Raw genomic sequence first — 26,087 nt, 5'->3', positions numbered from 1 at the left:
CACGAACGAATACAAAAATATCACATATGCATAACAGCTAAGCATAAACATACTAAAGGATAAATAGAATAAGACAGTAAAAGCAACGCTTGAAAAGGAACAATTCTCTTATAAACACGATTTCTTAGGTGAGCAACCGTACAGTGTTAGCTGCATTCTCTCCTGTGAAATAAATCAAAAAGGGCACATTATGAGACTTCATTCTCATGAACAAAAACAAAAGCAGAATTCACATATGGAAACAATTCACTATTTGACTAGCCTTGTAATCAGCAAAAGAAAAAAGAAATAATAGAAACAAAGTAGTGAAACATAAAGGAAAGCAACAGCTGAAGGCCTAAAACAGCAATATATCAGATAGGAAAAACAATGCGAAAACCAATACGTTAGTACAATGATAAATTGTGTAACAGGCAACCCCCTGCAGCAAAAGAGTGCCAAATTAGCTTCTCCATAAAGGAGAAAAATTCAGAACACAGCTGCTACATAAAAAATTGTTTTTACATATTGTTCTCACTATTAGAAATGCGAACAACACGAAGTTCTTTTTTTAATTGTGGCGTTTTACGTGCCAAAACCACTTTCTGATTATGAGGCACGCCGTAGTGGAGGACTCTGGAAATTTCGACCACCTGGGGTTCTTTAACGTGCACCTATATCTAAGTACACGGGTGTTTTCACATTTCGCCTCCATCGAAATGCGGCGGCCGTGGCCGGGATTTGATCCCGCGACCTCGTGCTCAACAGCCCAAACCATAGCCACTGAGCAACCACGGTGGGTAAAAGTTGTTACAACTAGGAAGTATCTTCATTTTTGCCTAATTTCCCTTGAAGTGAGCAAGTATGCAGTCCAAGTTCAACTATGGTAAGCTCTATAAATTATTTGAGTAGAATAACTATACTATATTTTCATGCGGGTGAGACTACAGCCAATTCGTGTGTAGGTTCATGGATCATAAGGAATGCAATGTAATTGCAGTTAGTGGTTACCTAGGACCACAGCACACTCGGTATGCACTAGTCAACCAAGTGCAGTGGCACCAGGTCACACCATGCTGTTGAGAGTGCTGAGCCACTCGTAGCAGTATGAAATCAGCCCTTTCCTTTTAAACCGTCGCAATGCGTTCGATGCACTCAGCCTGACACCAGGTAACAGGATTCTACATTTGTCACATTTTTGAAAGCATACAGCACTCCTTATAATGCAATAAGGTACCACCAAAGGCCACAGTAGTGATTAAGCTGATGCTGGAGACGAGCTGCTACATGTATATCTCCGTAGCGTTATCTGGTTGGTGTTCATACACTGGGTTCAACATAGCAGCAGTGGTTAATGGCATTGCCCCTGCCCCCCCCCCCCCCCCCCCAAGCAGTACTACCAAGGAAACGTTGCAGTGAGTGCTCATCTTAAAGTCGCCAGTTCTCAGGGGAATTTTTTGTGTGTGTGCTGAACACAGTGAGGTTTAGCCTTGTAATCATTACCGTGATTACAAGTTAGCCCGCTACCTGTTTCAAAACAGGAAGGAAATTTGTCAGTGCTCCTAAGGGCGCATGTTATACGATGTTATGTGGGGCTGCAGGTCGAATTATACTTCAGAGATCACACTCTTGCGGGCTGGCTTGAGCATCCTAAACATGAAAAAGACGACAAAATCTTTGCAATTCAGACATTCACACTTACTTGAAGCCCATGCTTCACCTTGTCACTATAACGCCAGGCGAGGACGGTCCTAAGACGCTCATTGCTTTTCCTGGGCATGTTCACTTCAGGCTTTCTCTTGACCAAATCAAGCATGGGCTTCAAGTTAAGGCGCAATACTGAATGCGGGGGTAAGATATACAAAGTACCTTAAGACGCTTAAAGTAACCGCTTTTCAGCTTCTCTAAGTTCAGTGATTAGGTTCAAATCCTAGAGTAGAAATCCACGGCTACGGCATCTCCTTTATCATGGAAGCAGATCAAAGGCAGCTCCTTAAATAGCACTACTGACAATGAAATATGTCTCTACAGCAGTAGAGCACAGCGAAACTTTTTATAATATGCAAATAGATCGTTCAAGGACACATGAAAGTACATGGCTTGGGCCTACAGATTATACGAGCACGTAATACTGCACGTTATACACAGGAGCTATGTAAACGTACAGAGGGGCAACAAAGCGTGCAAAATGTCACTTAGATCTAAAGGCAGCCCTTATTACAAACGACCTCCGCCGGCAGACAGAGGAAAAGCAATGCTTGAACATCGAACAACACCATCGAAAATGTGTGCCAGAACCACTGAAACCACTGTGCCTTTATGCACAAAACATGCGGACCGCGAGAAGCACAGTACAAGAAAGACCAACACGAGCATGGGAAGGTGAACTGAAACACGGGCAAATGGAGACAGACAAGAACGTCGCTTGTCTACTGCCATTTGTTTCGCGTTGCTGTCCAGCTGTTCAAACTCGTCTTAGCCATGCACCAATTGGCTGAGTCTAATATTATTCCCACAAGAAACACTTCCGACATGCCTTGAGGAATACTGCCAGAGCTGTTGTGCGTTAGAGCTTTCGGCCCATGCTGAGCACTCATTATCGACATAAAAGAAAGTTCAAAAACAAACCGCGGACATGAAAAGCATGTGCCTGCTGACGACCGGACACCACTACAGACATGGCAAGAATAAGAAATTATGTCACAGCATCAGTACCGCAAACTAAAAGTGGTTCGTTGTGAGAACGGAAAGGTTGGCGCGATCTTCTGCAGCCCTTCAGGGAGCACAGCATAGAGCAGCACAGCTCAGCGCTAGTATCGAAACACAAGCTCGCACATGCCCGCGTACGATTGCTTGCTGCGCCATTGCAATGGCTGCACTTATGGTGACATATGACAGGCACGCGACTGTGAGACTAATTGATAATTGGAAAATAATGCTACGTAAAATATGTTTAAGTAATCTGACTTTTCTAACGTTTTTAAACATCATTCTTCAATTAGTGCGCCATTTATGGCATGCTTCCGGCTCCTTGCGTTCGATGCATATAACCTTCAAGACTGAGTGTCAAGTATTGTATTGCACTCATAACGCTGTCTACGACATTCTGCTTACGTGCGGAAGAACGTATGTTGTTCAAGCTGACAAATGCATCAATGAAAGACTAAGAGAGCTTCAATATAACGTCACTACGGTAATTATGGGTCATTTTGGCATTCACTGCCGAGATTGCCCCTGCAAACCAATGTTTGAAAGTTCTTATATTTTGTACAGGGCTCACAAGCACTATGACAAGGGAGATAGTGGAGGCTTATGCAATGGAAAAATTAGAGGAAAGGTGCGTGAGCAAGCCATCAGTGTTGCTACCCGAAAAAGAGATAGGATTCTTCGGTTTATCATTGTAACTATTTCAGTGCATGTTTTGGCCACATCTTGGACACGTGTAGGGTTCATCGACATGCACCACTGAGTATTTTTTGTTGTCTCCAAACCAACTAGCCGAGTTTTAATCAAGTGTTTCCAAATCCAAATTGAATCCAAGCCAACGTGTTTTAATCAAGTATCGGAGGCCATGCAATAACTTGCACACGTCAGGTTTGTCGCCATTTTAAGACGTTTGGTGGTACTTAACAAAGTAGACTCCCTTCATGCAATTTCCATGCGCTTTTCCTGTTATCGGTATCAGTTAGTTGCTGAGTATACTGTACCTTGTCTTTCGATTACTTTTTGAAAGTTGAAAACAAGGACGTCTACAAAACTCAGAATCTGAGACACGAAAGTTTTGGCCGCACGTACATTGTTCTTTCGCTTTGCCCACTGCTTGTGCATTTTGTTGTACTAAAATGCACATGTCATGTGCAATCGTCCGTTTTATGAAGTAGAAACGATCTATCGATGTCCAACAAAAGAGTGGGACATCTTATGGGCATCCATTACAAGTGAGCTGATGATACAGTGCGATATAGTCGCACCAACTACAAGCCCCAACTGCGTACCATTGATGATTGATTGATTTGTAGTTTATTAGCGCAACCCTTACAAAAAATTGTAGAAGGTTATTGAAGTGTCATTGTTCAACATCAACAAATGACCTTGAAAGATCACTGGGGAATTCTTGAAACATTATTGAGGAAGTTGTTGACAAGTGTTGATAATTGGCCTGCGACATTTTGTCGAAACACCATTGGGGCTTTTCAATTTGAAAGATCATTAGTATATTGTCGAAAATATGACGCATTTTAATGTTGAGAGCCCATTGAAGCATTGTTGCAGATTTGCTGGGTCTCAACATTGAAAGTCCTTTGAAATATTGTTGCAGCTGTGTTGAACGTTAACACTCCTATTATGCTGAAAGCCCTTTATGCTCGTGTGCATTTAGCAGTGTTTAAAACTGCACTTTTCTTAAAATACTGCTCAGCTATGTTGTGTTGCATATGCTTACCTTTGATGTCACGTTGATGTGTTTGCTGTGAGAGGATAGGGGCAAAATTTAAATTCAGGCACTTTTGTATTGCAGGCCTTGGTCAACCTGGGCTCAAAAATATGCTCCTAGATTTCCTGTAATAAACCATATTGTAAAGCTGCTACCAGTACTGTTATGCCACTTTTTCAATTGTCACAGTGAACGGTCCTTCACGAAATCAAGAGTGCTGAACTGATGCAGACAAAAACCATTTTTCTAGGTGAAGTGTTTATTTATAACCAAACATCTGTGTAAACGTACAACCATTTGTAGTTTGAGAACATCAGAAACTTCTTAAAAACTATTGCAAAGTACAAACTTCCTGCAGCTTGACACCATAACAAAATTGAATAGCGACAGATGTAGTCCATATGGCCCTCAAGTAAACACATTTTCCAAAAGAAGTAAATCTTAAAAAATGAATACTTAAATATAGAAATGTACAAGCAGACTGACATGACTGTAAATAAGAACACTCAAGAAAGGTACTTGCTTTCTCTATTAGGTAGCCAGTGGTACTATAACTGGCACAATTCGCTTGAGCCCACAGGATTCACTGAGACACTGGCATGTAGGGTGGTTATCTTTAAGTTTCATAGAATTTATTAAAGACTGGCTGTTGCAGCTAACATAATTCTTGATACAGAGAAACATTACTTGTAGAAGTCAAGATGCATATTCAGCTAACAAAAGCTCACTTCTTAATAAATTTTTTACGAATTGTAGCCATAATTTTACAGGGTATAGGCGCTTAGAATGAATTTCCAGAATGACACCAGTAATGAGGCAGATGCCATCAAACTGACTGTAGAAATGCACTGTTGTTGCAGTTACTTTTTTAACAAAGCGCACTGTTATGCATTGAAGCACAAAAGTATAATGCCCATGTATTTAGCCTCACATTTATGGAAAAATCTCGAAGCTGGTGTCATCCTGGAAATTATTTTCAAGTGAATACGTCTTTCAAGCTCACTGGCTACAATTTGTAAACTGCAATATGTGCCAGAATTTTGTAAGTGAATTAGTAAATTTGTGAGAATCAGTTGAATGTGTTTCTATTTCTTGTGCTAGTAATGTCCACCTTTGAATAATCTAGCTCAAGAACAAGAATTATGCTACCTGGCACAGGCAACCTTTAAAAAATCTGTAAAACTGAAAAATGGTAACTGTACAATCCTTATTTGTTGGTTGAATCGTGTGTGCCTATTTCAGTAAACCTTTCTTATTTTTTAAACATGGCAATGACAATAAGTGATGCTATGGGAGGAGTTTATGCTGCATTGCTGTTGCATGATCCGGTTCTGTTATCTTCCATGATAACATTCCTGCACAAGTCATTCCACATCAAGCGACTTATTCATATTGACTGCTTAAGATTTTTATATTAAAAAAACAGCTATTAGTGATGTGCTTGAATACTACAAAATTATTTCTTGTGAGTTCATTTCAATTCCGTTCACTGCCACAAAATAATAACGAAAGAATTCACAAGAAAATCTGGTTTCATGCAAACATGAATGAATGTTTTATGGCGCAAGGGCCAAGTATGGCCAAAGAGCGCCATGTCCGTGTTAATGAGTTTGCAGTGAAATCATGAGTTCGATGAAGTTGGTGTGACGTGGCTGTAGAGGGGCCTTAAAAATAGTTGCGCTAAAGTGCGCAAAATCTGTATAACAAGATTATGGCGATGACGTATTACGTGTACTATGAACATTAAGATGCATTTAAATAGAATGATATGATGCGTAAAAATATATAAGGTTATGACATATGCTAGAGCACTACTGCCTCCTTAGAGCCCTTGAAAAACAAGGGCCTGGAGGCATGTGCTATGCAAAACTGTTATCGCAGCGGCATCCTCTGGAGTGAGGATGCTCTACGAATTTAATGGGAATATAACGTGTAGTACGACATCATTTAAGAATCTGAGGATTGCCTTGGTGTCAAAAAGCGGTTCCTTACCAAGAAACATAGCCGGGTGTAGAGGGATATGATGTTTGTAAGCAAGCGGAAAATGTTTCTTTCTCTCTGATTCGGCTTCCCGACACTCCAGGAGCACGTGGAGGACGGTAAGCCTCTCACCGCATCTACCACAGATTGGAGGTTCACTTCCAGTAAGCAGATAATTATGGGTGCCAAATGTGTGTCCTATTCTGAGGCGACAGAATAGGACATCTGTTCACTGAGATTTTGTTGGGGAGGGCCAAAAACCTAACTGTGGCTTTATAATGTGCAGTTTATTATTTATCACTGCGTCTCACATGCGTTTCCAGTGGTTTCGCAGTTTCTTTCGTATGTAAGGTTCAGATCTGTGAGAGGCACCAAAGCAGTATTATTAACAGCAGGGAGTGCAATTGACGTAGCCATCCGGTCTGCCAAAACGTTACCTTCAATTCCCCTGTGGCCGGGTACCCAGCATATGATGATTTGCTTGTTAGATAGATAAGCTTGGCACAGGTCGGAATAGACCTCAGTAATTACGGGATTTTTATGTTTGTAGGGTGACATTAAGGCCTTCACTACACTTAGGGAGTCCGTATATATAATGGCTTTTTGGAGTTTTGATTTCTTTATATGCTTTACAGCCAACCATATAGCGTAGGCCTCTGCCGTAAAGATACTTGTTTCTGGATGTAGTAGATCGGATTCGGAAAAAGAAGGACCGACGGCTGCATAGAATACTCCGGCATGTGACTTGGAAGCGTCTGTGTAGAACTCTGTGCATGAGTGCTTGTACTGAAGTTCGAGGAAATGCATTCGAATTTCCACCTCTGGAGCATGCTTTGAAACTTTTAGAAAGGATACGTCACATTCTGTGACCTGCCAGTCCCAAGGAGGTAATAGCTTGGCTGGACGCATTAAGCGGTGCTCCAGGAGTGGGACATGCATTTCATCGCTAAGCTCCTTCATACGAAGCGAGAAAGGCTGTCTTATAGACGGACGGTTGCGGAAAAGTAGCATACGTCATATCGGTAATGGTATTAAAACATGGGTGTTCAGGAATGGAATGCACTTTAAGGAAATAAGTAAAGCTGATGTATGATCTCTGTAAGTGGAGCGGCCACTCATTCGATTCGGCATGAAGGCTTTCGATCGGGCTTGTTCTGAAAGCACCAGTGGCTAGGTGGATAGCTAGATGATGGACACGATCCAGCATTCTTAGCGCGCTCGGGGCGGCAGAGTTATGCACTACGGCCCCATAATCCAATCGTGACCGTATTAGGCTCTTGTAGAGATTCATTAGGCACTTTCTGTCACTACCCCACGTAGTCTTAGAAGTTTAATTAGGTTCATTGTTTTTAGACATTTTTCTTTCAGATGTTTGATGTGTGGAATGAAAGTGAGTCTATCGTCAAGTATAATACCTAGGAATTTGTGCTCTTTGTTGATAGGAATTTGTTGTCCACACAGTTCTAAGCAAGGATCCGGGACCAGGCCTCTCTCTTTCGTTTAAGAAGTACACAAGAACTTTTGTGAGGATTGATTTTAAATCCGTTTTTCTCTGCCCATTTTTTCAAACCATGCTGTACCTGTCTCTCGCATACTGCGAGGTTACAGGATTTAAAAGCTATTTGAATGTCGTCCACATAGATAGAGTAAAAAATGGCCGGTAGTAATGAAGCACGAAGCGTGTTCATCTTCACTATAAAGAGCGTGCAGCTAAGCACGCCTCCCTGGGGTACACCAGTTTCTTGTGTAAAAGGACGTGACAGTACATTGCCGACGTTTACAAGGAATGTGCGATTGGACAAATAGCTTTCTATGAAGTTTAGCATATTACCATGAATGCCCATTTCTGCCAAGTCTCTTAAGATTCCATAGCGCCACGTTGTGTCGTATGCTTTCTCCATATCGAGGAATATGGATAGGAAAAACTGTTTGTGCACAAATGCGTCACGGATGTTTTCTTCGATGCGCACAAAATGGTCATTTGTGGAGCGCCCTTCTCTGAAACCACACTGATGGAGATCAAGCATGTTGTTCAGTTCAAGGTAATGTATGAGTCTGCGATTAATCATTTTTTCAAATACCTTACAAAGGCACCTTGTGAGGGCTATCGGGCGGTAACTTGCCACTGAGGAAGGGTCTTTGCCTTGTTTCAAAACAGGGACCACTATGGCTTGTTTCCATGCGGTTGGAAGGTATCCCACAGCCCAAATAGTGTTAAAAAGTGCGAGTAGTGTAACTTGCGTGTCATTGTGTAGGTTTTTGATCATTTCATACATTATTCTGTCTGATCCAGGAGCAGAGCTATTGCATGCGCTCAAGGCAATAGCTCTGCTCCGCAATCTCCGCAATACTAAAAGGACGGTTGTATGGTTGATTCTGACGACATTTTCTGATGAAAGGCTCACATTCTTCTATTTGTTTGTATTTGAGAAAGGATTGCGAATAATTTGTTGAACTTGACACGCTCTCAAAATACTCCCCAATTGAGTCTGCCTGGTCTTGCAGTGTATCATCCTGTGTGTTTACCAGAGGGAGTGAATATGTTTGCCGCCCTCTAATCCTATTAACCCTGTTCCAGGCTTTGGCCTCATCTCTGAACGAGTTGATACTAGATAAAAACTTGTGCCAACTTTCTCTTTTGGCCTGTCGACGGATTCGCCTGCCTTGGGACTTTACTTTTTTAAAGTTCATAAGATTTTTTGCAGTGGGAGAAGCGCGTAGCAACCCCCACGCCTTGTTCTGATTAATACGGGCGTTCCTACATTCGCTGTTCCACCACGGTACACGTCGTTTGCATGCCAGACCACTCACTTGGGATATGCATTTTGATGCGGCATCTATTATGAATGATGTAAGATACTCCACAGCAGCATCAATTTCTAAGAAGACATGTCGGCCCATGAGATCTTAGTGAGAGTTCGAAATTTCTCCCAGTCGGCTGTGTCTATCTTCCACCTAGGAGCTTGTGGAGGATATTCGTTTTCTTTAGACGTTCTTATCATTATAGGGAAGTGGTCGCTCCCGTAAGGATTGTTCGTAACTTCCCATACGAGTTCGGGCAGTATGGACGGGGAAACTGTGCCAAGATCTATTGAAGAAAAGGTTCTGTTTGCTAGGGAGTAATACGTGGGTTCCTTCTTATTCAGCAAGCACGCACCTGAAGAAAAAAGGAACTGTTCAACAAGACGACCTCGCGCGTCTGTACGAGTGTCGCCCCACACGGAGCTGTGCGCATTGAAATCGCCAAGAACAACAAAAGGTTCTGGCAATTCGTCTATAAATGACTGAAATTCATGTTTGTTTAATTTGTAGTGTGGGGGTACGTAAAGCGAGCAAATGGTGACGAGTTTATCCAGAAGAACAATTCGAACCGCCCCTGCTTCAAGGGGCGTTTGTAGCTGTAAACGCTGACAGGAAATACTTTTATGAATCAAAATGGCAACACCTCCTGATGATACGACAGCATCGTGATCTTTGCGAAACTTGAGATATGGTCGGAGAAAGTTTGTGTGTTGTGGTTTTAAGTGTGTTTCCTGTAGGCACAGCACTTTTGGATTGTGTTTTTGGATAAGTTCTTGTACGTCATCAAGGTTCCTAAGAATACCTCTGACGTTCCATTGGATTATTTGTGTATCCATATTGGAAGTAAATAAGTGCTGTGTGTATGGAAACGGAGGTGATGCGAGCGAGAAGTTACCAGGGAGAGTTCCACTTTCGAGGGCAAGACTCCCGCGCCCACCAGCCCGGAGGTCGATGGGCTCCCTGGGGGATTTGGCTTTGCCGGCCGTTGCCAGCGCTGGAAGGGAGCTGGGAGATTGAGGCAGCCTCGGCTGCGCCCACCTTCGAGGTGGATGGTCCCTTCTCCTCGGTTGACGGAGCAGCGCTAGCTGCAACCGCCGCGGGGGCAGGTGACGTAACTGCCGAATCACTGCTTGTGGGTCGGACAGCCGCCGGAGGCCGTTGTGACGCTGCCCCCTGACGCGCCACATCGGCAAAGGTTTTCTTGGGCAGGTATGATACCCGCCTACGTGCCTCCTGGAAAGTTATGTTTTCCTTGACTTTGATTGTAACAATTTCCTTTTCTTTTTTCCAGGAAGGGCACGACCGCGAGTACACGGCGTGCTCCCCATCACAGTTTACAGAGTGGAGAGCGTTCACACAAGCTTCAGTGGTGTGTTCGTGGGCACTGCATTTCGCACGTTTGGCGGCCGCGGCAGCTCTGCGAACTGTGGCCGAAGCGCTGGCATTTGAAACATCGCAGTGGATTTGGCACGTACGGCCTGACACGGCGCTTTATGTACCCGGCCTTGATTGATTCGGGTAGGACACTTGATTTGAAGGTAAGTATTAAGTGTTTGGTTGCAATCTCTTTACTATCCCGCCTCATCTTTATTCTTCTCACATTGACAACATTCTGCTCACTAAAGCCCTCCAAGAGCTCTGCGTCTGTCAGGTGAAGCAAGTCATCGTCTGAGACAACGCCGCGGGTAGTGCTCATAGTGCGGTGCGGAGTCACTGTCACTTGAAAGTCTCCAAAAGACACTAGATTGGGTAGCTTTTCGCATTGTTCCAGGTCACGGAGCTCCAAAAGGAGATCTCCACTTGCCATCCTTGTCGCCTTGTAACCTGGACCAAGAGCCGCAGTTAAAGACTTTGATACTAAAAATGGGGAGATTGCGCGTACTTGTGTATCTGACTTTTCCGAGTGAATGACGTGAAATCGTGGGAAATCGGATCTTTGGCGTCCAAATAACTGAAATACATCTTCGGTGCGCCCTCTTTTCTGAGGGCGATCTGGGAGGGGAGGGAAGGAACTAGCCATATAATGTATTTTTTGGCAATAACGCCAGCCACCCACCGTGGAGCCCTACAAGGGGACGCTACAGGGACTGTAAAAAACAGGTCCTGTAAGCGCCAGCTGTACGTTATCACTATAACCAAGTATGAGATAACCTAGTTTGGCTATTCACACAAGGTTAACCCTTGCTGCCTGGAAAAATTGGAAGTAATTGGAAGCTAGGAGAAGACAGGAAAAATGAAAAGTCAGAGAAAGACAAAGACTGGAGGGAGAAAGAGACAGGAAAATGCAACTACCGATTTACGCCGGGTGGGTCAGTCCGAAGGTGCCGTCTACGTGAAGCCGAGGCCAAAGAGATGTGTTGCCGCCGCCGGGGGGGGGGGGGGGGGCGTAAAGGTCCAAACACCCGGCAGTGGCTCAACCCCCAGGATCCCCTTTTCCCCGGACACGGCTCAGCTGCGCACGGCTACACGTGGGAGGGTCCAACCCTCGTGTGCTCGGGTATGGGGTGTCGCAACGCACCAAACGCCTGCTGCCGCAGATGCCCCTGCGGGGCATGCAAACATGAAAGGCACATCATTGCCATTGCCAGAGAGCTTTTGTTGCACTTTAAATTTAAGCCAACTTATACCTATTAATTCTTACTCATTTACTTTACATAGCAAAGTGAACCATTTCTATGAAGTTAGTAAAATGCAGTTTTTACTGAACAACTCTTACAGTGGCACAGATGCACTGCAGGTGTGTCGTTCCATGACGAATCGGCCAGCGTTTTTTGACACCGAAGAAAAAGCTGAAAACCTCGCCACATGTTTACTGGAGTTCAAAAATCGTTCCCCACTTTTATTTATTTTTGTCACAAATTTTGTAGCATTTGGTAACAGTATAGCTTTCCTGCTCAGCTGAGCTAGAGGACATCAATCAACATTCTTTTTCAAATGCACATTGTATTGGTTGAGGCCTTCAAATGCTGTGCATGGAAATACGGTGAAGTGATGCGACTGCCAAAAAGAGCAAATTTTTAAGGTGTTTGAATACTTCGAGTGCTTTTAGCACTGGCAAAAGTGATAAAATTGCAATGCGTTAATTTTTTTGTAACGAAAAATTCAGAAGACAGAAATTAAAAACAGAATGGTAGCCCAGGTTACACAGTATAGCAGAAAAATATTTGAAGCTCTGAAGGTTTAACTGATCGCCTCTAATAAAACTAAAGTTCTAATCTTTTGCAAGAAGCTTTATTTTCAAGGTAAAAACTGGTTTGGTAGTTGGCCAAAAAATAAGTGATATATTATTAGATAGCTCTAAATGTGTGCTATGCATGTGTGAAGTTCAGAAAGAAGGCATTATTTTTAAATGCGAAAAATTCTATTTTTGAATTTTTGTCAGCACTGCCTTTCTTCAGATGTGCGCACAAGCTTGCCGGCTGGGAATGCAGACGACAAAGCCGACTTTGTCTCCAACACAGATGACAGAGAAGCGGTCTTGGGGTCTGCATCTTATTGCCAAGAGATGCATGCTCTAATGCAAGGAGGCTAGTGCTTGGTGTGGGCTGGGCAAACCATACAGTCATTACACATAAAATATTGATATGTATTCGTGAGGGAGTCCTGCAGTGCTAAAATATGTTTCACGCAGTTTACAAAAAGAAATATCTGCTATTACGTACACAGTAAATCCAGAAAAAGTGCTGATATTGCATAAGACTGTTTACTTATTTACTTAAATACCTACAGCGCCCAATGTTGGCCATTAGAGTAGGGGGAAGGAATATACAAATGATGGAAATACAGATGATTGATGGTAAAAAAGGATACATCTAATACATAATACAACAAAATATTGATATTGAAAAATACAGTACTTAATACAACATTACACCTAAGGTTATTATGAAATACAATATAAATAAAATTTAGTACATAGTACAACGCAATCATATTAATAATAATTATAATTATAATAATGTAATGACAAAAAACAGCGTTTCAGGCAAAAAGCCGTGGACACGAAAGGTTAATATGCTATTCTGTCCGAAGCAAAACACATTTTTTGAACTAAACATATAAATGTTTCGACAACAAATTTTCAAACACAGATGGCGCTGCTGTGACAATTTCGGGCGGCAGTTTATTCCAATCATGTACAGTTTTTGAAAAGAAGGAATGCTTATATAGATTGATACGGCACTTGTACTCTTGTAGTTTTAGCGGATGATCTGTCCTGAGTGATACGTAACTTGGGTTCTTCATGTATGTGTCACTGCACAAACCAGTCTTGCCTGTGTAAATATTGAAGAAAAAATAAAGTCGCAAATATTTCCGTCAGCTCTCGAGAAGTGGCCATCCCATGTTAGGACGTATTTGTGATGAGCTCGGAGTGAAATCATAGTTGGTGGTAACGAACCGGGCGGCGCGTTTTTTTATTCGTTCCAGTAGATTATTGGCTGTGTTTGTCACTGGGTCCCAGGCAGAGCTACTGTACTCTAACATCGGACGAACATTTGTTAAATAAAGCGTTTCCTTTATGTCATGGGGGGCTCACCAAAAATTACGTTTTAGAAAATTAACATACGACTAGCCTTAGACATAACGCTCTCTATATGGTCATTCCAAGAAAGATTATCTTTAAAGACAACACCTATGTACTTGTAACTACTTACATCGATCAATGGTTCAGTGTTTAGAAAGTAATTTTTAACAAACGGTACCCTCTTGTTAGTGAAGCGAATGACACTGCACTTGGAAGAGTTTAATTTCATGCTCCAGCTGTCGCACCACGTGGACACTGTTAGAAGATTATTTTGTAAGATACTTGAATCGGCAGCGGACGTAATGACTTGATATAGGCCACAATCATCAGCTACAGGCATGTGTGACTGGAAAGATGCATTCCTATGTCATTTATGAATATCAGAAATAACAGCGGGCCCAAGACGGACCCTGTGGAACGCCGATAAGACTTCAGTTTCTGATGAGGTCAGTCCCTCAAGGACAACACGCTGCTTTCTACCAGTAAGATACGCCTCAAGCCATTTAATCAGTGATGCTGCAATTTTGATGGCAGACAGTTTTGTCAGTAGAAGGTTATGTGCAACAGAGTCAAAAGCTTTCTGAAAATCCAGAAATACGCAGTCAACCTAGCACCCGTTAATTATTGACGATGCGATATGGGTGAATTCGATTAGCTGAGTGTCACACGAGAATTCTCGGTGAAACCCATGTTGCGTGGGGCAAAAGAATCCATTGCTCTAAGTGATTCATTAAGTTGGTATAAATTATATGCTCTAGTAGCTTACATGAGACGCAAACTAGTGAAATAGGTCTGTAATTTTTTGTCTTTGTCTTGTCACCGCCTTTAAATACAGGTACTACATTACCACATTTCCAATCTTTAGACAGGGACCCCTCTTCGATGGATGCCTAAAAGAGAATTACTAGAAATGGAGCGACGGATGCAGCACAGTTCTATAAGAAATAGGTTGGAATGTGATCAGGACCAGATGCAGAACTAACTTTAACGTTCTTGAGCAGTAAGGCAACTCCATGTTCTGTTATTTCTGTGTTTTCCATTTGTTCGAAGTCGGTAGGAATTGGTAAGTTTTCCACAATAGCAGCAGTGCCAGAAAATATTGATTAAAAGTAGTGATTAAAGTGCTCAGTGTTGCTGGTTACGTCATCACCAAAATTTACGTCATGTATAGTAGCAGGCACAGCTACTTTATTGTTCCTTTTACTTTTGACATACTTCCAGAGATCTTTCAGATTAGATTTTACTTTGTCACCTAATGTGTGCAGGTATGTAGCCTCCGCTTTCCTCATTTCTTTATTTACAGTCTTGCTTAGGTCTTTTATATTAAGATACGTGTTGGAATCTGGGCATGCGCAATATTTGCAATATAATCAGTGCCTTCTGTTAATAATTGATCGAAGGTGGTGGTTCATCCATGGTTCATCAGTTTGCCGTCGGGAAGATACGATGCGTGATGGGACGTAAATCTGAACTAATGACAATAGCTTAGCTTTAAACAAACACCAGGCAGAATTAAAGCCGATGTTTGAGGTGTGTCGACGAAATTCAGGTAGAAAGCCATGAAGTTCCAGAGATAGGGATGAGTAATATGCTTTATTATAAAAGAAAACATTCCCTGGCAGTGGACTCTTTCGGCGCATAGCAGTATACGTTAATTTTGCAGTAACGACTTCATGGTCGCTTATACCGGGCATTACGGTGACGCTGGACACAAGATCTCGATCGTTACAGAGAAACAGATCAATTAGGCTTTCATTAGCTGATTTTAACCTTTTTGAGCGCTCAACAAACTGGAGCAAATAGTTAGCTTTTATCAGCTCACAAAATGCTGTGGAAATAAGAGACGAGGAAATGTTTTGCGGTTGAAAGTTTTCCCATTTATTATAGGGAAAGTTAAAGTCGCCACCAAGAATAATATATGTCGTGCTTAACGAGAGCATGATGTCATTCATTTGAAGGAAAGGCTCCGGTGACCTGCAGTTTGGGGGCCTGTAGAACGATCAGATTGCTACAGAGTGGCCGTTTATAAGCATCACCCTACACCAGACCGTTTCACAAAGGCAGCTTTCTACGATGATGGGAGTGCTATTGAGACTGCTATGGATCAAAACAAAGATACCACCACCGTGGCTGTTGCGGTATTTTCTGTACACACTGTAGTCTGACGGAAACAGTTCGCCATTGTAGACTTGACTATCTAGCCATGACTCTGTGCCAATGACTACATGTGGTTTTGTCGATTCCAAGAGATTCAAACTCATGTTTTTTTTGCTTTTTAGACTGACAACTCACGACAATGAAATGCAGGTTGTGAGCTGTCTTCCGAGGTGTAGCGAACTGTGATGGCTATCCGTCTAACTCGATTACGTCATCACAACCGGCATTATATTTGTAGGTCTTTTTACCTGTTTTGAGCTCATTGAACATAAGTTTGAAATCACTGCCACGTGATTTAGCAAACTGAAGCAACTTCTTGCGCTTAGAACAAACCTTCTTTGAGTAGTCTTCACTAATGCCAAATCCTGTTTCCTTTACCCTCGAGGCGGCCTCAAGGACACGTTGTCTTTCTTTAAAGCATATAAATTTTACAATTAATGGTCTTTTCTTGCGCTCAAAGTACCGCCCTATTCTATGTGCTCTGTCCATAAATTTTAGTTCGAGTGAAACATTTAATTTCTCTGTACAGAAGGACGTAATCTTATCTTCTGATTCAGCCCATGTCTCCTTCGCGGTGTCGGGAAGACCTATTTTCTAGGTCGTCTTGGCTATCACGCATTGAGGCAAGTGCAGAAGTGGCCGAATCAACATGAGATGAAATCCTTTCTATCGTGGTATGCAGTGATGTGACGCGTGACATGGTTTCCTCAGCGAGTTGAACTTTGACACTCCAATCGTTTAGCTTTTGTTCCACAGCTTGCTGATTAGCTCGAAGGCAGCGGATCTAATCTAGTATGTCAGATTGCCCTTGCATTATTAATGGAATTTTCATAATAGCTTAAAACATTTGCTGTGCTTGTTCAGCTAAAAGGGGTCCTGGATTTTGTTCGACATCTCCAGAAAGCGGCAAGTAAATTTTAGACAACCAGGGCTGAAAATGCAACTTTACCCAAAATAAGACAGTTTGCTTGCAGCAAACAGTAAGCATGCAATGGGATCTGACGCAGATCTTTTAAATGGCTTGCCATTCACAAAACGGTACGAGTAACTAACCTGCATAAAAAGTAGGCGTAAATATCTGGTAGCCATGTCGGCGCCAGATCCCAGAGTGGTGTAGTAAGGCAGCTGCTTATGTAGTTTTCCGTCCGGGACTGACCCCTGTTGCCAGCAGACGAGTTCATCGACTACAGGTGTCGCTGTGGCGTCCAGTGTTCTTTGTGGATCCAAGAAGCGAACAGTCGGGCAGGTGCCATCCAAGTCGAAAGGTGTCGTGTTCAGTGCTCCGTGTCGAGCCGGAAAGCGAAGGGCCGTACAGCTGTCGGTCAATACGGCGGTCTAGGCGTTCAGGGAACACGTCAAGCTGGGGAACACGTAAGCAGCGTACGTCATCTGCATAAAAAGTCGGCGTAAATTTCTGGTAGCCATGTCGGCACCAGATCCCAAAGTGGTGTAGCAAGGAGGCTGCTTATGTAGTTTTCCGTCCGGGGCTGACCCCTGTTGCCAGCAGACGAGTTGATCGACTACAGGTGTCGCTGTGGCGTCCAGTGTTCTTTGTGGATCCAAGAAGCGAACAGTCGGGCAGGTGCCATCCAAGTCGAAAGGTGTCGTGTTCAGTGCTCCGTGTCGAACCGGAAAGCGAAGGGCCGTACAGCTGTCGGTCAATACGGCGGTCTAGGCGTTCAGGGAACACGTCAAGCTGGGGAACACGTAAGCAGCGTACGTCATCTGCATAAAAAGTCGGCGTAAATTTCTGGTAGCCATGTCGGCACCAGATCCCAAAGTGGTGTAGCAAGGAGGCTGCTTATGTAGTTTTCCGTCCGGGGCTGACCCCTGTTGCCAGCAGACGAGTTGATCGACTACAGGTGTCGCTGTGGCGTCCAGTGTTCTTTGTGGATCCAAGAAGCGAACAGTCGGGCAGGTGCCATCCAAGTCGAAAGGTGTCGTGTTCAGTGCTCCGTGTCGAACCGGAAAGCGAAGGGCCGTACAGCTGTCGGTCAATACGGCGGTCTAGGCGTTCAGGGAACACGTCAAGCTGGGGAACACGTAAGCAGCGTACGTCATCTGCATAAAAAGTCGGCGTAAATTTCTGGTAGCCATGTCGGCACCAGATCCCAAAGTGGTGTAGCAAGGAGGCTGCTTATGTAGTTTTCCGTCCGGGGCTGACCCCTGTTGCCAGCAGACGAGTTGATCGACTACAGGTGTCGCTGTGGCGTCCAGTGTTCTTTGTGGATCCAAGAAGCGAACAGTCGGGCAGGTGCCATCCAAGTCGAAAGGTGTCGTGTTCAGTGCTCCGTGTCGAACCGGAAAGCGAAGGGCCGTACAGCTGTCGGTCAATACGGCGGTCTAGGCGTTCAGGGAACACGTCAAGTTGGGGAACACGTAAGCAGCGTACGTCATCTGCATAAAAAGTCGGCGTAAATTTCTGGTAGCCATGTCGGCGCCAGATCCCAGAGTGGTGTAGTAAGGCAGCTGCTTATGTAGTTTTCCGTCCGGGACTGACCCCTGTTGCCAGCAGACGAGTTCATCGACTACAGGTGTCGCTGTGGCGTCCAGTGTTCTTTGTGGATCCAAGAAGCGAACAGTCGGGCAGGTGCCATCCAAGTCGAAAGGTGTCGTGTTCAGTGCTCCGTGTCGAACCGGAAAGCGAAGGGCCGTACAGCTGTCGGTCAATACGGCGGTCTAGGCGTTCAGGGAACACGTCAAGTTGGGGAACACGTAAGCAGCGTACGTCATCTGCATAAAAAGTCGGCGTAAATTTCTGGTAGCCATGTCGGCGCCAGATCCCAGAGTGGTGTAGTAAGGCAGCTGCTTATGTAGTTTTCCGTCCGGGACTGACCCCTGTTGCCAGCAGACGAGTTCATCGACTACAGGTGTCGCTGTGGCGTCCAGTGTTCTTTGTGGATCCAAGAAGCGAACAGTCGGGCAGGTGCCATCCAAGTCGAAAGGTGTCGTGTTCAGTGCTCCGTGTCGAACCGGAAAGCGAAGGGCCGTACAGCTGTCGGTCAATACGGCGGTCTAGGCGTTCAGGGAACACGTCAAGCTGGGGAACACGTAAGCAGCGTACGTCATCTGCATAAAAAGTCGGCGTAAATTTCTGGTAGCCATGTCGGCACCAGATCCCAAAGTGGTGTAGCAAGGAGGCTGCTTATGTAGTTTTCCGTCCGGGGCTGACCCCTGTTGCCAGCAGACGAGTTGATCGACTACAGGTGTCGCTGTGGCGTCCAGTGTTCTTTGTGGATCCAAGAAGCGAACAGTCGGGCAGGTGCCATCCAAGTCGAAAGGTGTCTTGTTCAGTGCTCCGTGTCGAACCGGAAAGCGAAGGGCCGTACAGCTGTCGGTCAATACGGCGGTCTAGGCGTTCAGGGAAAACGTCAAGTTGGGGAACACGTAAGCAGCGTACGTCATCTGCATAAAAAGTCGGCGTAAATTTCTGGTAGCCATGTCGGCACCAGATCCCAAAGTGGTGTAGCAAGGAGGCTGCTTATGTAGTTTTCCGTCCGGGGCTGACCCCTGTTGCCAGCAGACGAGTTGATCGACCACAGGTGTCGCTGTGGCGTCCAGTGTTCTTTGTGGATCCAAGAAGCGAACAGTCGGGCAGGTGCCATCCAAGTCGAAAGGTGTCGTGTTCAGTGCTCCGCGTCGAACCGGAAAGCGAAGGGCCGTACAGCTGTCGGTCAATACGGCGGTCTAGGCGTTCAGGGAACACGTCAAGCTGGGGAACACGTAAGCAGCGTACGTCATCTGCATAAAAAGTCGGCGTAAATTTCTGGTAGCCATGTCGGCACCAGATCCCAAAGTGGTGTAGCAAGGAGGCTGCTTATGTAGTTTTCCGTCCGGGGCTGACCCCTGTTGCCAGCAGACGAGTTGATCGACTACAGGTGTCGCTGTGGCGTCCAGTGTTCTTTGTGGATCCAAGAAGCGAACAGTCGGGCAGGTGCCATCCAAGTCGAAAGGTGTCGTGTTCAGTGCTCCGTGTCGAACCGGAAAGCGAAGGGCCGTACAGCTGTCGGTCAATACGGCGGTCTAGGCGTTCAGGGAACACGTCAAGTTGGGGAACACGTAAGCAGCGTACGTCATCTGCATAAAAAGTCGGCGTAAATTTCTGGTAGCCATGTCGGCACCAGATCCCAAAGTGGTGTAGCAAGGAGGCTGCTTATGTAGTTTTCCGTCCGGGGCTGACCCCTGTTGCCAGCAGACGAGTTGATCGACCACAGGTGTCGCTGTGGCGTCCAGTGTTCTTTGTGGATCCAAGAAGCGAACAGTCGGGCAGGTGCCATCCAAGTCGAAAGGTGTCGTGTTCAGTGCTCCGCGTCGAACCGGAAAGCGAAGGGCCGTACAGCTGTTGGTCAATACGGCGGTCTTGGCGCTCGGAGGACAATCAAGTGGGCGAACATGCAAGCAGCGTACATCATCTGCATAAAAAAAATAGGCGTAAATTTCTGGTAGCCATGTCGACACCAGATCCAGAAAGTGCCAGAAAGGATATGTCGCACTGAAATGCAACATACAGGGAGCAGGACACTTGTGCCCTGCTCCCTGGAACCAAATGACGATGCAAGTAGAAAACAGCTTCGTATTAAAACTGAAAACCTACAAGAGTATGAACAAATCCTTGTGGTGTTGCATGCTACCACTGTTTCAGAAACGGAACATGCTCATCTATAAAAGTCATATGTGTCGTGTGTTCAGTCAGATGTGGTCATATGTTGGCGACCACTTTTCGCGTTCATGTTAAAAAAATGCAAGTCCAGACTGCGGCTTCTTGTTGAGACTGCGGCGCTTGACTTCGCCTGCCTTTGTAATGAAAAAAAAAGGCAGTCACAGTTTGTTGACTAGTTTTTGTGGGAGACCGCTAGGTGGCGTCGACTAGAGCGGTCAGCTCAGGATGGGCTTCCATCTCTTTTCGCCTCTTGAGAGTAATCTTTTGCTGTGACCTGAATTTCGAGGACTTCACGAGGTTCGGCAACCTGTGGGGACACTGTGGATACCAAACTTTGCGGTGAGCACCTCGCCAAACCTTTGTGACGGGACCAAACATGTGTAAAGTGTGAACGCTAACATCGGCGGTGAGGCGGCGGTGAGGCGGCGGCCGCTGGTACGCGGAACGCGTCGGTGACGCAGACGCGACAGATGGCGACGCTTGCGCCGACTCCAGCTACGGAGGCGCCGAGAACGCCGACGACAACGTTTAACGAGGCAGCAGGCCCCGAGAAAACACCCAACGCGCAACTCACCTCCTCGGACGTGGACCGAGATGAGATGGAATACCAAGAAACCGTTAATGAGGATTGTATTGTCCTCCAGAGTACCGAAGAAACTGGCGGACCCCATGGACGCCAAGACGACGACGGAGATTGGCGAACGGTTTTGACCGTGCGCCAAAAGAAGGCGCTCGCACGAGCGGGCAAAAAGGCCATCTTCCACGAGGGGGGCTACGAATCATCGGGACCATCGTCCAAGCCCCCGGTGCAACCAGCGAAGAAAAAGAAATCGAAGACAAGGCGGCTTCCACCACTGCCTAAGGACGACTTTAAAGTGATCGTGCGCCCTCACCAAGGTCTCCCTATCAGGGAACTCACGGCGCCCCAGATCGCGGAAGCAGTTATAAACGCCTGCCAAGGAAAAGTGAATGGAAACCAGTTCCTGCTGAGATTGAAACCAGGATCAAACATTTTTATTATCTCAACCCCTCCCGAAGAGGTGGCGGATATTACAAGAAGAATTACAGGCCTCACCTTAAACGGTCGCCTGCACGCAGTGAGTGCGTATGCAGCAGTAGGCGACGACACAAAGAAAGGAGTGATACATGGCATCGCTCCTCACACAAGCCCTGAAACCCTGCTAGCCAACCTACGTGTTCGTACGCAAGGCGTCGATATACTAAGAGCTAGGATGTTGGGTGAAACGAAAACAGCGGTAATTACCTTCTTTGGTCCCATCATACCGCGATACGTCTATTATATGGGAGGGGAGCTTCCCTGCTTCCCATACAAGAATACCATACAATTCAGCAAGACTTGCAAGCAAACGTGTCACAGAACCGACGTCTGCCTGAACCCCCACCTGCCGGTATGTCACAACTGCGGCACTCGGGAGCCACAACCAGACCACGACTGCAACCCTGTTTGCGCCACCTGCGGAGAAAAGCATATCACAGGATCCAAGGAGTGTAAACGTCGTTTCAAGCTGCCACCACAGCGACCGCAGCCAAAATCACCAAACCGGATGGCCAACAAAACGCCAGACAAAACGATCAAGTCATCGTCACCAAAACGGAGATGGTCTGACACAGACGATACGGATGATGACGACTGGCCTCCACTGCGGACTCAAGGGGACATTCCAACGTCGCAACCCCAAATTCGAAAATCAAGGTCACAAGAAAGACAGAAGAATCGAGACCAAGGGCTACCTGACCACTCCGCCTCCAGACACCACCGAATGTCCTCTAGATCCCCTACCCCATCCAGGACTTCAGTGGCAGTAGGAGACTCAGCCCAACACAAGGTGAGCTGGGCGGGGATGGCACGAAAAGGGGCTCCAGTAACCGCCAACCCTGAGTACCAAAGAATCCTTTCTGAAAATCGTCAGCTTAAACAAACAGTAGAAGAACTTAAAATCGAGATGGCAACGCTGAAGGCACAGTTTCAGAATACCAAAATTGGGCAAGCTAAACCAGCACAGGGGGATAAACCTGCCGCCCAACAAACAGCGATTAGCAACATTGAAACAATGATGAATCAGGTAGTAGAACAAATTCAGGCTCTGCAAACATTTCAACAGCAATTATTTGCTGAGGTGCAGAACCACAAAGTTTATGTGGCCGAACAAATGTCTAAACTGCAGCAAACATCACGTAAAAGAGCCAGCAGTTACCCCGGAACACCGACGGCGAGAAAGGTAAAAAACGGGGCTGTTTCCGATTCGGCGGATACCGAAATTGTAGCTAACCATGGCCAGTAAAAGAACCCGAACCACGGACACCGCTGAGATATGGCAATGGAACTGCCGCTCTTTTCGGAAAAGAGCGGCAGCGCTACAAGCTTATTTAGATGCCGCCATTATTCAACCGGATGTCATCTGTCTTCAGGAAGTTGGAAAGGGAGTAGTTAAGCTTAGAGACTACTACACCTTTCAAAATCCCATGTATCCTAGAGTGGCGACGCTGGTGCACAAGAATATCGCGGCCAGTGACCACTATTATCCCCAATGCTCAACGGAGCATCAACTGATTGTATTACACACTACAAAAAGGAGTAAAACCAAAACGTTTATTGGCAACGTATACAGCCCACCGAAAGAACGGCAGACTGCGTTTCCCGAGATGTTTGAATGGGCACTTGGACATCTGGAAAAAAAAGACAGGTTTATTTTAGTCGGGGATCTTAATGCTCCCCACGCCAATTGGGGTTATAGGACTACAAAAAACGGCAGAAACCTAGTAGAAGCAGTAGAGAAATATAACATGCAACTAGAGACCTTACCCCTCGCCCCAACGAGACTTGGAAATAGCGTCTGCGGAGACACGTACCCAGACCTCACCTTTATATTTAACGTAAAAGAGGGACAATGGAGGAACCTGGATGAAAATCTGGGAAGTGATCATTATATTATTAGTTACTCCACTATGACTCCCAAATTAAAAAAGCCTTTCAAAAACGCGAAACTTACAGACTGGACGGCATATAGACATTACCCGACCCCTCAGCATCCGGTAAATACAATAGAAGAATGGGTAGACGAAATGATGCAGCCATACCAAACTAACACAAAGCACATCGCGCTTAGAGAAAAAACACCGGTAGTGGATCCCCACCTCGTCCATATGTGGGAAGGGAGGCGAAGTCTTACGAAACGATGGAAGAGACAGCGCTTAAACAGAAAGCTCAGAGCTAGAATAGAACAACTGACAGAACAGGCAAATGAGTATGCTAGTGAATTACAAGCGAACAACTGGATACAATTTTGTGACTCGTTACGAGGAACGCTCTCAACAACCAAGACATGGGCAATTTTGCGGAGCATGCTTGACCCATACAATACAAAAACAGTCACTACTAGAGCATTACGCACATTGGTAGGAGAATTTAAGGGGGATGACGCATCCTTGATACAAACCCTGGCAGACCGATACATCCGGACAGGAGGAGATAACATCAATAAGAGAGAGTACAAAGGCATGGACAATCCCAAGCTTGATGCACCCATAACGAAACAAGAAGTATATGCCGCCGCTCTAGCATTGAAACGTAACTCAGCCCCAGGCGACGATGGCATCACGAATGCTATGTTAAGAAATATGAGTGATCAGCAACTGGAACGCCTAACCCGATACTTCAATGAGAAAATCTGGGAAACGGCAGAACTTCCTAATCAATGGAAAGAAGCGACCATCATCTTAATACCTAAACCGGGGAAAGCAAGAACATTGCAGAATCTCAGGCCAGTATCCGTAACCTCCTGCTTAGGCAAACTTTTCGAAAAGGTCCTTCATATCAGGCTTACCAGCTATATCGAAGGCCACGAACTTCTCTCGCACAACATGTACGGCTTCAGACAACATCTTTCTACACAAGACATATTCGTACGGCTACGAGATGACGTGCTGGAAAATATCCCTAAAGCGGGAGAGAACATCGTAGCAGCGCTTGACTTAAAAAGCGCTTTTGACACGATCTCCCATGCCCTCATACTTGAAGAGCTCGAAAGAATGGGCTGTGGAATTAAGATCCACAATTACATCCGCTCTTTCCTTACTGAACGTAAAGCCACAATAGGTATGGAAAATATTCGATCTTCCAAACTCCCAATGCCTAACAGAGGCACACCACAGGGAGCCATCCTCTCACCACTTCCATTTAATGTCGCAATGAACCGCTTGGCACGACAACTAGAGAAAATTAAAGACCTCAACTTCGCGTTTTACGCAGACGACATCACCTTATGGGCCTGCAAAGGCTCGTTAGGGAAAAAAGAACAAACTATCCAGGAGGCTATCAACTCGGTGAAGGACTTTGCGGAACAAAACGGTATGCAATGCGCTCCGGAAAAATCTGAGTTTATACGAATCCACGGGCGTAACTACAGAAACAAACGGAGCATCCACCTAACGATGGGTGACCAGACGTTACCAGAAAGAAATATGATCAGAATACTAGGACTATGGTTACAAAGCAACAAAAGAGCCACTCACACCATTGCGACTCTAAAGTCAAGCACAAGGAGCATCGCTAGACTAATAAGCAGGATTACAAAGAAAGGTAAAGGGCTCCACGAAAACGAAACCATAACACTAGTCCAGGCATTTATTCTTAGCAAAATAACATACGGACTACCATATCAAGAGCTAACCCCGTCGGAAATCAATGAAATCGACCTACTGATACGTGGCGCGTATAAGGCAGCGCTTGGGCTTCCTAAGAATGCGGCAAACCAGAGGGTGCAAGCTCTAGGCATATACAACACATTTGAAGAGTTAAGAGCAGCCGTTCTTATGAAACAAAGAGAACGACTATGCCTTACAAGCACAGGTAGAAACGTTCTGTCGCGTTTAGGCTACCCATTGCGACCGCAGTACTCCAAGGAACAAACGACCCCAATGCCGGACCCAATACGCGAGCGCATAGTGGTCTCCCCAATCCCACGCAACATGAACAAAACTTATCACACAGCGAGAAGACAAGCGAGAGCTAAATATCTTCAGAAAACCTTCGGCAGTAATCAAGACGTAATGTATACTGATGCAGCTAGATTTAGCAAAGGACATGTAATAGTGGCAGCTCAACCCACACGCCACGGAACGCTTCACACATCAGCCTCGATACGTACTAGGTGCACTGCTACAGCGGAAGCAGCGGCGATTGCTCTCGCTATCGCATACAAGGAAAAGCAAAACAGCTCAGCTTTAATAATGTCCGACTCACAAGTGGAATGCAGAATGTATCTACAAGGAAGCATACCACAAGTCGCCCTTAAGATCATAGGCGACACATTGAAAGAAGATCATGCAATTTTATGGTGTCCTGGCCACGAGGGTATCTCGGGAAACGAACAGGCACACACTCTAGCTCGAGGCTTTACTAACCGAGCTGGAGATACGCACAACGATGAAAAAGACGATCACCTACTGGTCCGCGATATACTGGAGCACCAGCGGAGAACCCGGCAACAGTACGCCCCACCCCACAAACTACTCAATGTAGAGGAGGCGCA

The 26,087-nt window shown here is 45.4% G+C and overlaps 1 protein-coding gene across 3 annotated transcripts in view; it reads right to left on the bottom strand.

Annotated features, from left to right (window-relative positions):
• Positions 1-26,087, bottom strand: part of LOC135913889 (endothelin-converting enzyme 2-like) — a 71,849-nt gene that overhangs the window by 21,392 nt on the left and 24,370 nt on the right. Inside the window, exon 1 of one of the 3 annotated variants that reach the window (XM_070529711.1) lies at positions 11,486-11,535. The exons of the other annotated variants lie outside the window; for them this stretch is intronic. The gene's annotated coding sequence lies outside the window, so the exon portion shown is untranslated. Of the gene's footprint in view, positions 1-11,485; positions 11,536-26,087 lie in introns of those variants that run through there. 3 annotated transcript variants of the gene reach the window in all.

The sequence above is a fragment of the Dermacentor albipictus genome, unplaced genomic scaffold (genome assembly GCF_038994185.2).
Source record: "Dermacentor albipictus isolate Rhodes 1998 colony unplaced genomic scaffold, USDA_Dalb.pri_finalv2 scaffold_28, whole genome shotgun sequence".
NCBI lineage: Eukaryota > Metazoa > Arthropoda > Arachnida > Ixodida > Ixodidae > Dermacentor > Dermacentor albipictus.
Note: the sequence above shows the minus strand (reverse complement) of the source record. Positions and strands in the feature narration are given on the sequence as shown.